Below are 13731 nucleotides of genomic sequence, written 5' to 3'. Positions count from 1 at the left end.
AAAAGCGTTACTAAAACGGCCTTCTTTTATCTCCATAATATCGCTAAAATGTGTTACATTTTGTCCACTAGTGACGCCGAGATCATTATCCATGCATTTGTTACGTCTCGCCTCGATTACTGTGACGTATTATTTTCGGGTCTCCCCATATCTAGCATTAAAAGATTACAGTTGGTATAAAATGCGGCTGCTAGACTTTTGACAAGAACAAGAAAGTTTGATCATATTGCGACTATACTGGCTCACCTGCACTGGCTTCCTGTGTACTTAAGATGTGAATTCAAGGTTTTACTACTTACGTATAAAATACTACACTGCTGCTGATCTGCCTCCGCTTGGGATGGTTTCCTGTTGGCTCCCAATGGACGGGACTCTCGCTACTGCGTTGGATCCACTTTGGACTGGACTCTCACGGTTATGTTGGATCCACTACGGATTGAACTTTCACAGTATCATGTTAGACCTATATCATGTTAGACCCGCTCGACATCCAATGCTTTCGGTCCCGTGGGGGGGGGGCACATATGCGGTCCTCTCCAAGGTTTCTCATAGTCATCATTGTCACTATCACCAACGTCCCACTGGGGTGAGTTTTCCTTGCCCTTATGTGGGCTCTACCGAGGATGTCGTTGTGGTTTGTGTTGTGGTTTGTGCAGCCCTTTGAGACACTAGTAATTTAGGGCTATATAAATAAACATTGATTGATTGATTGATTGATTGATTATTATTTCACACATAAGTCGCTCCCGAGTATATGTTGCACCCACCGCCAAACTATGAAAAAAACTGTGACTTATAGTCAGAAAAATACGGTATTATACATTATCAGATAATCATTAAACGATTGATTTCCCATTATTTTGTTTTAGTACAAAACATACAAAAAAATTAACTAAGACTGAATAAAAATTGTTTCACATAAATAAAAATTGTGAATAAAATTGCTAAAGAAGAGGGTTGCACTACATTTTGTACATTTATTGCAGAAATATACATAGCCACCCACTGGCATACGTGTTACAGACATTTTTTGCGATTCAGATCATCGCTTGTTCATTAAACTTTTTTAAAAATGCCCATAAAAATGTCATAACGTCAAGAAAATGTGCATGTAAACATTGCTAAGAGAGCAATAGCAGGATGGTGAGTATAACACGTGCATTATATAGAATGCATACTATACACACAATTTAAGGTTTGCATGAATGATATACTACATATTTGTTTTGGTTACATCATTTGCATACTTTCCCAGCACTATCCAAGCAGAATTAATGGGCCTGTGGGTGATTCCTACAATCAAACCATACTTTTTTGCCAAACTGCAATACACTGAACTAAAATTTTAGCTCAATTTACCTAAACTGATAAATGAACTGCACTTATGGGAGCCTCCTGCAACCAGTGGGACTGTTGAAGGTTCCCATGCTTCCAAGACCCTGGGGAGTGGCAGCAACAGATGTGACGTCTACACCCACCAGACCCCACCTCCCACCCCCTTCACTCTGCCTAACTCCTACCATTAGTTCTCTCTTCTTGCAATTTGTAAAATAATCCATCTTCCACTTGGAAAAACATGTCTTACTACCGCCAATATTGGATAGTGTATATACTGCAGTGCAGTGGTTCTTTTTTCACCAAGTACCTCCTCAAATACACTTGGTTCTCCAAGTACTATCATAATGACCAACATTAAAAAACAGTTGTGTTGTAGGCTTAGCTAATAAGCAAAGCAGAGGTTATAATTAAGTATATTTATTATATTTGGTCACCGTAACATTGCACACAGTTTAAACAGTAAAACCGTGTTGGAAATTCTTATCAGGTGATTATTTGGTGTACCAATAGATAGAACCTGGCCCTGCGATAAGGTGGCGACTTGTCCAGGGTGTACCCCGCCTTCCGCCCGATTGTAGCTGAGATAGGCGCCAGCGCCCCCCCGTGACCCCAAAAGGGAATAAGCGGTAGAAAATGGATGGATGGATAGATAGAACCTATACCAAAGTTTAAGCAGAGTTGTATATAGAGAGAGTATGGACAACCCGGTTGCATGTGATCTCCTCAATGATTGGTCAAAAGGCACTCACATGACTTTAGGGCGCGATGTTACGTATCAGTTTGAAGCCGCAGCTAAGCCACACTGCACTTCCTCACTAAGGGTTTTCTGAGTGTTTGTTATGTAAAAATGCACTGTTGCGCAGTAAGTCTTTTTAAATTGCACTTCCTCTATGTGTGTCACCAATAATCCAAACTAAACTCATAAATATTGCAGTAAAAAGCAACATTTGTTCAGTGTTCAAGTGGTGATTTAAAAAAAAGGTAGCCATGACTCGCCACAACAAAACCTTAGAAAAAAATTAAAAAAAACAGAAGTAAAAGCACAGGTGTGTATATATATATATATATATATATATATATATATATATATATATATATAGGGGTGTGGGAAAAAATTGATTCGAATACGTATCGCAATTCTCACGTTGTGCAGTTCAGAATCGATTCTCATTTTTTAAAAAATCAATTTTTTTTTTGTTTTATTTTTTTTTATCAATTCAACAAAACCATACACAGCAATACCATAACAATGCAATCCAATTCCAAAACCAAACCTGACCCAGCTACACTCAGAACTGCAATAAACAGAAATTGAAAGGACACACAAACACGACACAGAAAAAACAAAAAGTAGTGAAACAAAAATTAATATTATCAACAACAGTATAGATATTAGTTATAATTTCAGCATAGCAGTGATTAAAAATCCCTCATTGACATTATCATTAGACATTTATAAAGATTAAAAAAAAGAACAATAGTGTCACAGTGGCTTACACTTGCATCGCATATCATAAGCTTGACAACACACGGTGTCCAATGTTTTCACAAAGATAAAATAAGTCATATTTTTGGTTCCTTCAATAATTAAAACAAATTTACATTATTTCAATCAGTTGATAAAACATTGTCCTTTACAATTATAAAAGCTTTTTTTTTTTAAATCTACTACTCTGCTAGCATGTCAGCAGACTGGGGTAGATCCTGCTGAAATCCTATGTATTGAATGAATACAGAATCGCGTTGAATTGAAAAAAATCGATATATAATACCCCAAAAATCGATATTGAATCGAATCGTGGGACACCCAAAGATTCGCAGCCCTAATACAAATATATATATGTATATATATATATATATATATATATATATATATATATATATATATATATATATATATATAAAGAGAATAAGCAGTAGGAAATGGATGGATGGATGTATATAAGTAAATATATATATCTATCTATATCTATATAGATATATATATATATATATATATATATATATATATATATATATATATAGATATAGATATATATATATATATATATATATATATATATATATATCTATATATATATAGATATATATATAGATATGGTATGTATATATGTATTATGTATATGTATATGGATACATGTGTATACATATATATATATATATATAAAAGGAATAAGCAGTAGAAAAAGGATGGATTGATGTGTATATGTATATATATACTGTATGTATGTATATACATGTATATAGATACGTGTATGTATATATGTATTATGTATATGGATACATGTATATATATATATATATATATATATATATATGTATATACTTTATCTGTATGTGTATATATATATGTGCATGTGTATATGTATATGCATATATGTATATATATATATATATATATATATGTAAATCAATCAATCAATCAATCAATGTTTACTTATACAGCCCGAAATCACTAGTGTCTCAAAGGGCTGCACAAACCACTACGACATCCTCGGTAGGCCCACATAAGGGCAAGGAAAACTCACACCCAGTGGGACATCGGTGACAATGGAGAGGAGGAAAGCAATGGATGTCGAGCGGGTCTAACATGATACTGTGAAAGTTCAATCCATAATGGATCCAGCACAGTCGCGAGAGTCCAGTTCAAAGCGGATCCAACACAGCAGCGAGAGTCCCGTTCACAGCGGAGCCAGCAGGAAAACATCTCAAGCGGAGGCGGATCAGCAGCGCAGCGATGTCCCCAGCCGATACACAGGCAAGCAGTACATGGCCACCGGATCGGACCGGACCCCCTCCACAAGGGAGATTGGGACATAGGAGAAAAAGAAAAGAAACGGCAGATCAACTGGTCTAAAAAGGGAGTCTATTCAAAGGCTAGAGTATACAAATGAGTTTTAAGGTGAGACTTAAATGCTTCTACTGTGGTGGCATCTCGAACTGTTACCGGGAGGGCATTCCAGAGTACTGGAGCCCGAAATGAAAACGCTCTATAGCCCGCAGACTTTTATTGGGCTTTGGGAATCACTAATAAGCCAGAGTCCTTTGAACGCAGATTTCTTGCCGGGACATATGGTACAATACAATCGGCAAGATAGGATGGAGCTAGACTGTGTAGTATTTTATACGTGAGTAGTAAAACCTTGAAGTCACATCTTAAGTGCAAAGGAAGCCAGTGCAGGTGATCCAGTACAGGCGTAATGTGATCAAACTTTCTTGTTCTTGTCAAAAGTCTAGCAGCCGCATTTTGTACCAACTGTAATCTTTTAATGCTAGACATGGGGAGACCAGAAAATAATACGTTACAGTAGTCGAGGCGAAACGTAACAAACTTATGGATAATGATCTCAGCGTCTTTAGTGGACAGAATGGAGCGAATTTTAGTGATATTACTGAGATGAAAGAAGGCCGTTTTAGTAACGCTTTTAATGTGTGACTCAAAGGAGAGTTGGGTCAAAGATAATACCCAGATTCTTTACCGAGTCGCCTTGTTTAATTGTTTGGTTGTCAAATGTTAGAGTTGTATTATTAAATAGAGGTCGGTGTCTAGCAGGACCGATAATCAGCATTTCCGTTTTTTTGGCGTTGAGTTGCAAAAAGTTAACGGACATCCATTGTTTAATTTAATTAATATATATGTATATACTGTCTCTGTATGTGTATATGTATATGTATGTATATATATATAGAAATATATATATATATATATATATATATATATATATATATATATATATATATATATATATATATATATATATATATATATATATATATATGTATGTATGTATGTATATATTTTATTTTATTTTTTAATTTTTTTTTTTTTTGGGAGCCGCTGGTACCTCATCCCTACATGAATGTCGCCGTGGAGTGCATCTAAAACAGCCACAAAATTGCCTCAAAGTTATTATTATATATACTACTTTACTGAATAAAATCATATTTTAGTGTAAGATTATGGCTGAAGTATATATAGAACTATATTTACAAATATTTTGGTTTATTTCGTCAGGAAAACTAATGTCAGAACGACACGTTTGCATGCATCCGGGCACAGCCGCACACGTCCTGGGTACCAAACCTGGGGGCCTCTCTTTAAGTTGTCCATATTCTTTCTTTACATGCAGGCTCTGAGTCTCAGAATCACTGCTGTAGTGTATGTTTTTAGTGTACAATGTGTGTTCTGTAATTTTTATTATTTTTCACTTCCTCACTTTCATTGTATCACTTCTGAACTCTTTCTTAAATAAAATATTTTTCTTTTTCAAGTCATGATAACTTTTTGTCATGTTCACTGTTAACTCCATGTAAAAAAAAAAATCCCCAAAGTGGGATACTTAAAGGCTATTTATACCAAACTAGTACCAATTCTCTGTGTTATGTACAGTAACTTCACCTGCACACCGATACCACCATCTGGTGGTGTTTTCTTAATTGTTGTTGTTTATTGAGTGTGTCAAAAGTCAGCTCCACATCATACATATAGTACATAATATACAATTATATGTCTAGTGAACAGTCTTGTGCTCAATGGATGTGCTTCATCAGGAACCAGATAACTCGATTTGGACAAGAACAATATCCTTGCAATTCTTGATATATCATCATAAGTAAGTCATATAAGTAAGTCAAACTCACATTCAAAATAAGCCTAAACCTCACTATCCATCCAATTATCCATTTTTCTACCGCTTGCCCCGTTCGGGATCGCGGGGGGTCAGCTGCATTTGGGCGGAAGGCAGAGTATACCCTGGACAAGTCGCCACCTCATCACAGGGCCAACACAGATAGACAGACAACATTCACACTCCCATTCACGCACTAGGGACCATTTAGTGTTGCCATATTGAACCAAAATATTAGATTTGTACAATTTCTTAAAATGCTCAATGTTTGAACAGTGTTTGAGTTCCTCACTCAGGCTGTTCCATAGATTAATCCCACAGACTGAGACACAAAAACTTTTCCCTGTGCTAACTGCTAAAGCGTGTTTGTATTTTGCAGTTCCTCTGAGGTTTCACCCCACATCCCGTTTTATGAATTAACTTTGAATATTTGCAGGCGATTGATAACTTCTTGCTTTAAACTTGATAAGCCCTGTCAAATATTCAACTAAATCAGGAAATGTTAACAGTTTTGACCTTGTTTCTATAAGGAATGTGCCATACACCACATATAAAAATTCTAATTTGAAAAAAAACCAAAACACAAATAGTTAACACTGGATTTAAGAGCAATTAAAAAACAATTAAAAGTTTGCTTTGAAAAAAATGCAATTTTAGTAGGTAACAAAAAAGCAATTTTTTGTGCACAACAGGTAGCCTATGACCTGAGTAATGATTATGGATAATACAGTCGTACCCCACGACATCGCACTTCCAAGTTTGCGGTTCTACTCTATAGTATGTATATATTTTTTAGCATATTTTATGTATATTTTGGCCTAAGTCAGTTGTTCTTAACCTTGTTGGAGGTACCAAACCCCACTCATATACGCATAAACCGAACCCCTCTTTAGTCCATCCATCCATCCATTTACTACCACTTATTCTCTTTGGGGTCGCGGGGGGTGCTGGTGCCTATCTCAGCTACAATCAGGCGGGAGGCAGTGTACACCCTGGACAAGTCGCCACCTCATCACAGGGCCAACACAGATAGACAGACAACATTCACACTCACATTCACACACTAGGGACCATTTAGTGTTGTCAATCAACCTATCCCCAGGTGCATGTCTTTGGAGGTGGGAGGAAGCCGGAGTACCCGGAGGGAACCCACGCAGTCACGGGGAGAACATGCAATATCCACACAGAAAGATCTGATATTGAACCCCAGACTACTTATGACTTTCGTATTGTGAGGCAGACGCACTAACCCCTCTTCCACCGTGAAGCCCACCCAACTTTAGTGAAAAATAAATTTAAAAAAATTCTAAAATTCAAGACAAAATTTGGTGCATTTGCAAACAGCTAAAATGATGTACAAAGCAAACTATAACCTGCTACCCAAGAATGTATAACAATTCTTCTCAAAAGAAGAGTAGAAATATAATTTTAGAGGGAAAATCTAGTTTAAAACATGTGTCTGCTTGTACAACACTTAAAACCTTTAGTATATCAGTATGTAAAATTAAATTATGGAATGGATTAACCAAATCAAACAAACAAAGCACCAATATGGTTCAGTTAAATGAACTACAAGTGTTCACAAAGTACACAGAACAAGAACTATGATGAATATCTTGAACCACTTTTTTGGTTTGTTTGTTTTATTTTGTTTAGTTTTGATTTTTATTGAGACAAAGATCCTTTAGGTATTTATTTTTTGTTTACTAACTATAGTGTATTATTTGTTTATTTGTTCACTGTTATGCTACAGAGAACAAGGAAATGGGATAACATGGCTATGGTATGAAAAGGGGTAGAATTAAGTAAGCTCTGCTTCTTCCTACTCCTTTTCAGAAAATATGTGAATTGTATGCATGTTCATAATAAACTGAAACCGAACTGAACTAAACTAAACAAATTCAAGACGTTTATCATAAATCTTCTCCCTTGTACTTGGTAAACACTTGTAGTTTAAACAGTTTTTTGAAAGACATCATATCAGTTCATTGTTTAATTTATTTGCTAAATCGATTCTATAATTCAAATCGACATATTGATATGCTTGAGGTCTTAAGTGTTGTGTGTGCAAACACATTTCTATTTAGATTTTTCTCTATATTTCTCATCTTTTGTTGAGGATAATTTGCAGCCGGGTGGTGGGGACACTCCGACTTTCAGAGAAAGAAATTCAGAAGGTTGTTAATAAGTTTTGTATGCTTTAACTTTGGAGATATTCAATTTATAATTAATAAGTTATTTACCACAGTCAGACCTGAAACCAATTAACAGCCATAATTTACTACAGTTAGATATGCAATCATTTACTAAATGTTTATATGATTTAAAAATATTAAGGAAAAAAAGTGTGGCTTATTAAAAAAAATTCTGTTGAAAATCTCTATGGTAGGTTTTCAACAGTATTTATCAGAAAATATATCTGTTATTTTTTAATCCGTATGTATGTCGATACGTTTATCAATCACTGATATGATTATGAATATCTCAGTATTGTTATTTGATTCATTTGTTTCCCCTATCTGGGACATGCAATTGCCTTTGGGACAACCATAACTGTTTAAATCTAAATTTGATTTTAAACTGCGACACTTTTTAAAAATACTGTATTGTACTGTACTGACAAACTACTCCAGACGATAACACAAGTTGTAAAGCAGTGTGATGGAAGTTCCCAAACCTAGTAGGGAAGGGTTGTTTGTGATTATCAGATATGATTGGGAGGTGAAAATGCATTTTATCTTAGCACCTTGTAAACTCAGAGCCCACATGGATACACCTTTTCAGAGTTTTATCATTCGGTCAATACAAGTGATGTGGTGATATACACTTCAAAGAACGCATCTTTATGCTTCCTATCTAGGCCATCACACACCTGCCATGCATGCCTTAGCATGGGTGACTTTACTCCACTGCCATTGTTCAGAGATTCTGCGTCATTATCACACGGCACATGACTGTGAAATAACCAGGCATTAAACATGTGTGTAGCTGTTCTGTAAACAATGTCCTAATGACAAAAACTAGGTTTCATTAAGAGATCCGTGCAAAAGTGTACTAGTGCAAGGATGTCCTAACAAGCGGTACAAAGATTAGTAAACACTCGCTGTGCCAAAAGTGAACATGAATCGGAGGGTTTACACTTAAAAGGTTTGTCCCAACGTGCCCAGACTTAGGAGTCTAATGTAGGTTCCAATGGACAAGTCTAAGCAGAAGTATAAGACAATTGAGGCGTGTGAGTAAAAGCTTCTAAGCCAGATATTCAGCCAAGATAATTGATGGTGGATTTGTACAAAGAAGACATAGGAAAATCATTGAAAAAGCTGACTGAAACAAACATTTTTTTTTTACATTATGAGAGCCCTCAAGACATAAAATAACACAATCACTTTTACTTCAATACAATATAGTAATGCTGCCAGTCAGTGGTCGTGAATGATGCAGAACAGTGCACTCTGGTGGGTGTGATCTCATCTACAACCGGTCCTGCTAATACTACTGTATTATTGATATTTTTAGTTCTGACAGTATTTTAATGCAAAAAAAAAAAAAAAACTGCTTATTTGAGGCCAAAATTACTGCAAGAAGTGTGATGTGGCAATGGACGACTGTGTATAATGCCTCTTCCTCACATTTCAGCTGTTGAAATGCAAATGCTACACTGAGCATAAATTGGTCTGCTGAACACAAATACAAGTGTGAACACTAACATATTGGGGGGAGCTGTTCATTAATTGTATGCGATAAAAAATAAGATATTTTTTAGTTATATCTCTCACAATAATAATGAGTACCGTATTTTTCGGACTATAAGTCGCATTTTTTTTCATAGTTTGGCCGGGGGTGCGAATTATACTCAGGAGCGACTTATGTGTGAAATTATTAACACATTACCGTCAAATATCAAATAATATTATTTAGTTCATTCACGTAAGAGACTAGACGTATAAGATTTCATGGGATTTAGCAATTAGGAGTGACAGAAGATTGTTTGGTAAAGGTATAGCATGTTCTATATGTTATAGTTATTTGAATGACTCTTACCATAATATGTTAGGTTAACATACCAGGCACCTTCTCAGTTGGTTATTTATGCCTCATATAACGTACACTTGTTCAGCCTGTTGTTCACTATTCTTTATTTATTTTAAATTGCCTTTCAAATGTCTATTCTTGCTGTTGGGTTTTATCAAATAAATTTCCCAAACAAATACGACTTATAAGTTTTTTTCCTTCGTTATTATGCATTTTCAGCAGGTGCGACTTATACTCCGAAAAATACGGTATTTATTTGTAGAATTTTTAGAACATGCCAACGGCCAATCAAAATGGGCTGTGGACCGAAAATGGCCGCAGCCTGCACTTTTGAACTTTGCTTTGGTTTGCTTGTGTCAAACACAACGCTCGGGGGCAAAATCTTGCACGCCACCTCATTTTAACATACCCCGCCACATCATTCTATTGTAGCCCACCACATCATTTTATATGGTCAACACGTCGTTTGTGATGCCCACCAAGTCGTTTTGTGTGGTCCACCACATCGTTCAGCCCCATAATCTTCAACATTTTGAAGTGGCTTGTCCCATAATTTTTACATGGCACGACTCATAATTCAAATGTCATGTAATTTTATGTGGTCCACCACATCATTTTATCATCTTTTTTTTTTCCCCAAGATGGCGCGGCTGTAGTGGCTGCTGTTGGCAGGAGCTCTGTGCTCTTGTGTCATCCTTTTAGGTTACCCTCTTGTTTTCATGTGTTTTATATATATATATATTTTTTTTTGGTTTGTTGTTGTTGTTGTTTTTTGTTTGCCTGTATCTCACCTTTTTTTAAGGGGGCGCCGGAAGTTGGCAGACCCGTCAGCGATCCTGTTCTGTCTCCCTGTAATGTTTGTCTGATTTTGAATGGGATTGTGCTGAAAATGTTTTTTTTCCCCTCGCGGATTAATAAAGTATTTCTGATTCTGATTCTGATTTAAGGTGGGCTGCCACGTCATTTTAAAATGGCCTGCCACAAAATTTTATGTGGTTGCCACCATCATTTTTAAGTGGCACATCATGTCACTCATGTGGCCTGCAAATGGCTGGAAATTTAAATTTAAATTAAATTCACTTATGAGTTTACACTAAGTTATCCATCAATCTGTTCAACAATATAATATTTAAAAACGGTTGTCCTTGCAAATTGTGTTGCTAAGTTATTTTATGTTTATATTTATATATATATATATTAAATACATATATATATATATATATATATATATATATATATATATATATATATATATTCTACTACTCACTAATGTTACCATATCTGAGTTATTGTGCAGAAATATGGGGAAACAACTACAAATATGCGCTTCATTCACTAACTGTGTCACAAAAAAGATCAATTAGAATAATATATAATCAATCAATCAATGTTTTTTTATATAGCCCTATATCACTAGTGACTTAAAGGGCTGCACAAACCACAATACAAACAGCAACGACATCCTCGGTAGAGCCCACATAAGGGCAAGGAAAACTCACCCTAGTGGGACGTTGGTGACAGTGACAAAGATGACTATTAGAAACCTTGGAGAGGACCGCATATGTGGCCAACCCCTCCCCCCCGAGCGGGTCTAACATGATACAGCGAAAAGTTCAATGTTGGCTGTAGAGAACATACAAACCCTGTATTTATTAAATCACAATTATTGAAAATCAACAATTTGGTGCATTTGCAAACTGCTAAAATTATGTATAAAGCAAACTAGAACCTGCTACCCAAGAATGTACAATTCTTCTCAACTAAAGAGGAGAAATATAACCTTAGAGGAAAATCTAATTTAAAACATTTGTATGCTCGTACAACACTTAAAACATTTAGCATATAAATGATAAATGGGTTGTATTTGTATAGCGCTTTTCTACCTTCAAGGTACTCAAAGCGCTTTGACACTACTTCCACATTTACCCATTCACACACACATTTACACACTGATGGAGGGAGCTGCCATGCAAGGCGCCAACCAGCACCCATCAGGAGCAAGGGTGAAGTGTCTTGCTCAGGACACAACGGACGTGATGACGTTGGTACTAGGTGGGATTTGGACCAGGGACCCTCGGGTTGCGCACGGCCACTCTCCCACTGCGCCACGCCGTCCATATCAGTATGCAAAGTTAAATTATAGAACATATTAAACAAAAGAATCAAACAAAGCACCGACATCATTCAGTATAAGAGACTGTTCAAATGACAAGTTTTCACAAAGTACACAAGACAAGAATTATGATCTTGAACCTTTTTTATCCCTTTTTTTAATTATTGAGACAGAGATTATTTATGTATTTAATATTTATTTACTTACTAAGATATATTATTTATTTATTATGTATTTGTTCACTGTTCTGTGCCAGAGAACAAGGAAATTGAATAAAATTGCTATGGGGTAGGATTAAATTAGTTTTGCTTCTTCCTACTCCTTTTCGGACGTGCTGTATTGAAACAACTAGAAATGTGTGAATCATTACATTGTATCACATGCATGTTCGAAATCAACTGAAACTGAACTGTGTTTATATTTATATATATTACTGTGCTTTAGTAGATAACTCTATTAGTAGATAACTCTTAAAAACACACTTTTTTTCCATGGCCTTTAACATTCTGTGATTTCCATCCTGCTATGGCATCCCATTATTCACCTGCTGTGAACCTGTTTCTATGTTTTATTTATTTATTTATTTATTTTATCGTGCTCTGTTTGTGTTTGGTCGTTTTTCTTGTGTTATATTTTAACCTGCCTATTGTACAGCACTTTGGCTACCCCTGTGGTAAATGTTAAATGTGCTTTATAATTAGAGTCGATTTGATTTGATTTGATTTGGGCCCCTATCGTTTCATTACCGACAAGGCAACTGCACCCCGACTTCCATTAATCTTTTGCTGCCATAACTGTTGGATTGCATTGTTCAATTGTTCAAAATGTGTTCAAATGTAGACATAATAAATAACACTGAAGATATAAAGTTAACATTTGGACCATTTGTTTTATATCTGACGTGTTGTTAGGATTGTCACATTAAGATATTTTAACAAATACTGCAATTATTGCGGATACTTCTTTTTGATTAGATTGTATTTACATAATTTAATCTATGCTTGATTTAGACGCACTCAGGTAAAGCAGTGGTTCTCAAAAGGGGGTACGCGTACCCCTGAGGGTACTTGAAGGTATGCCAAGGGGTACGTGAGATTTTTCAAAAATATTCTAAAAATAGCAACAATTCAGAAATCCTTTATAAATATATTTATTGAATAATACTTTTACAAAATGTGAATGTTATAAAATGAAATAAAATGCAACAATATTCAGTGTTGACAGCTAGATTTTTTGTGGACAAGTTCCATAAATATTGATGTTAAAGATTAATTTTTTTGTGAAGAAATGTTTAGAATGAAGTTCATGAATCCAGATGGATCTCTATTACAATCCCCAAAGAGGGCACTTTAAAGGCCTACTGAAATGAGATTTTCTTATTTAAACGGGGATAGCAGGTCCATTCTATGTGTCATACATGATCATTTCGCGAAAGGATTTAGTAGAGAACATCGACGATAAAGTTTGCAACTTTTGGTCGCTAATAAAAAAGCCTTGCCTGTGCCGGAAGTAGCAGACTGCGCGTGACGTCACGGGTTGTGGAGCTCCTCACATCTGAACAATGTTTACAATCTTGGCCACCAGCAGTGAGAGCGATTCGGACCGAGAAAGCGACGATTT

The sequence above is a fragment of the Nerophis ophidion genome, linkage group LG17 (genome assembly GCF_033978795.1).
Source record: "Nerophis ophidion isolate RoL-2023_Sa linkage group LG17, RoL_Noph_v1.0, whole genome shotgun sequence".
In the NCBI taxonomy this organism is placed as follows: domain Eukaryota; kingdom Metazoa; phylum Chordata; class Actinopteri; order Syngnathiformes; family Syngnathidae; genus Nerophis; species Nerophis ophidion.
This window is presented reverse-complemented; position numbering follows the sequence as displayed.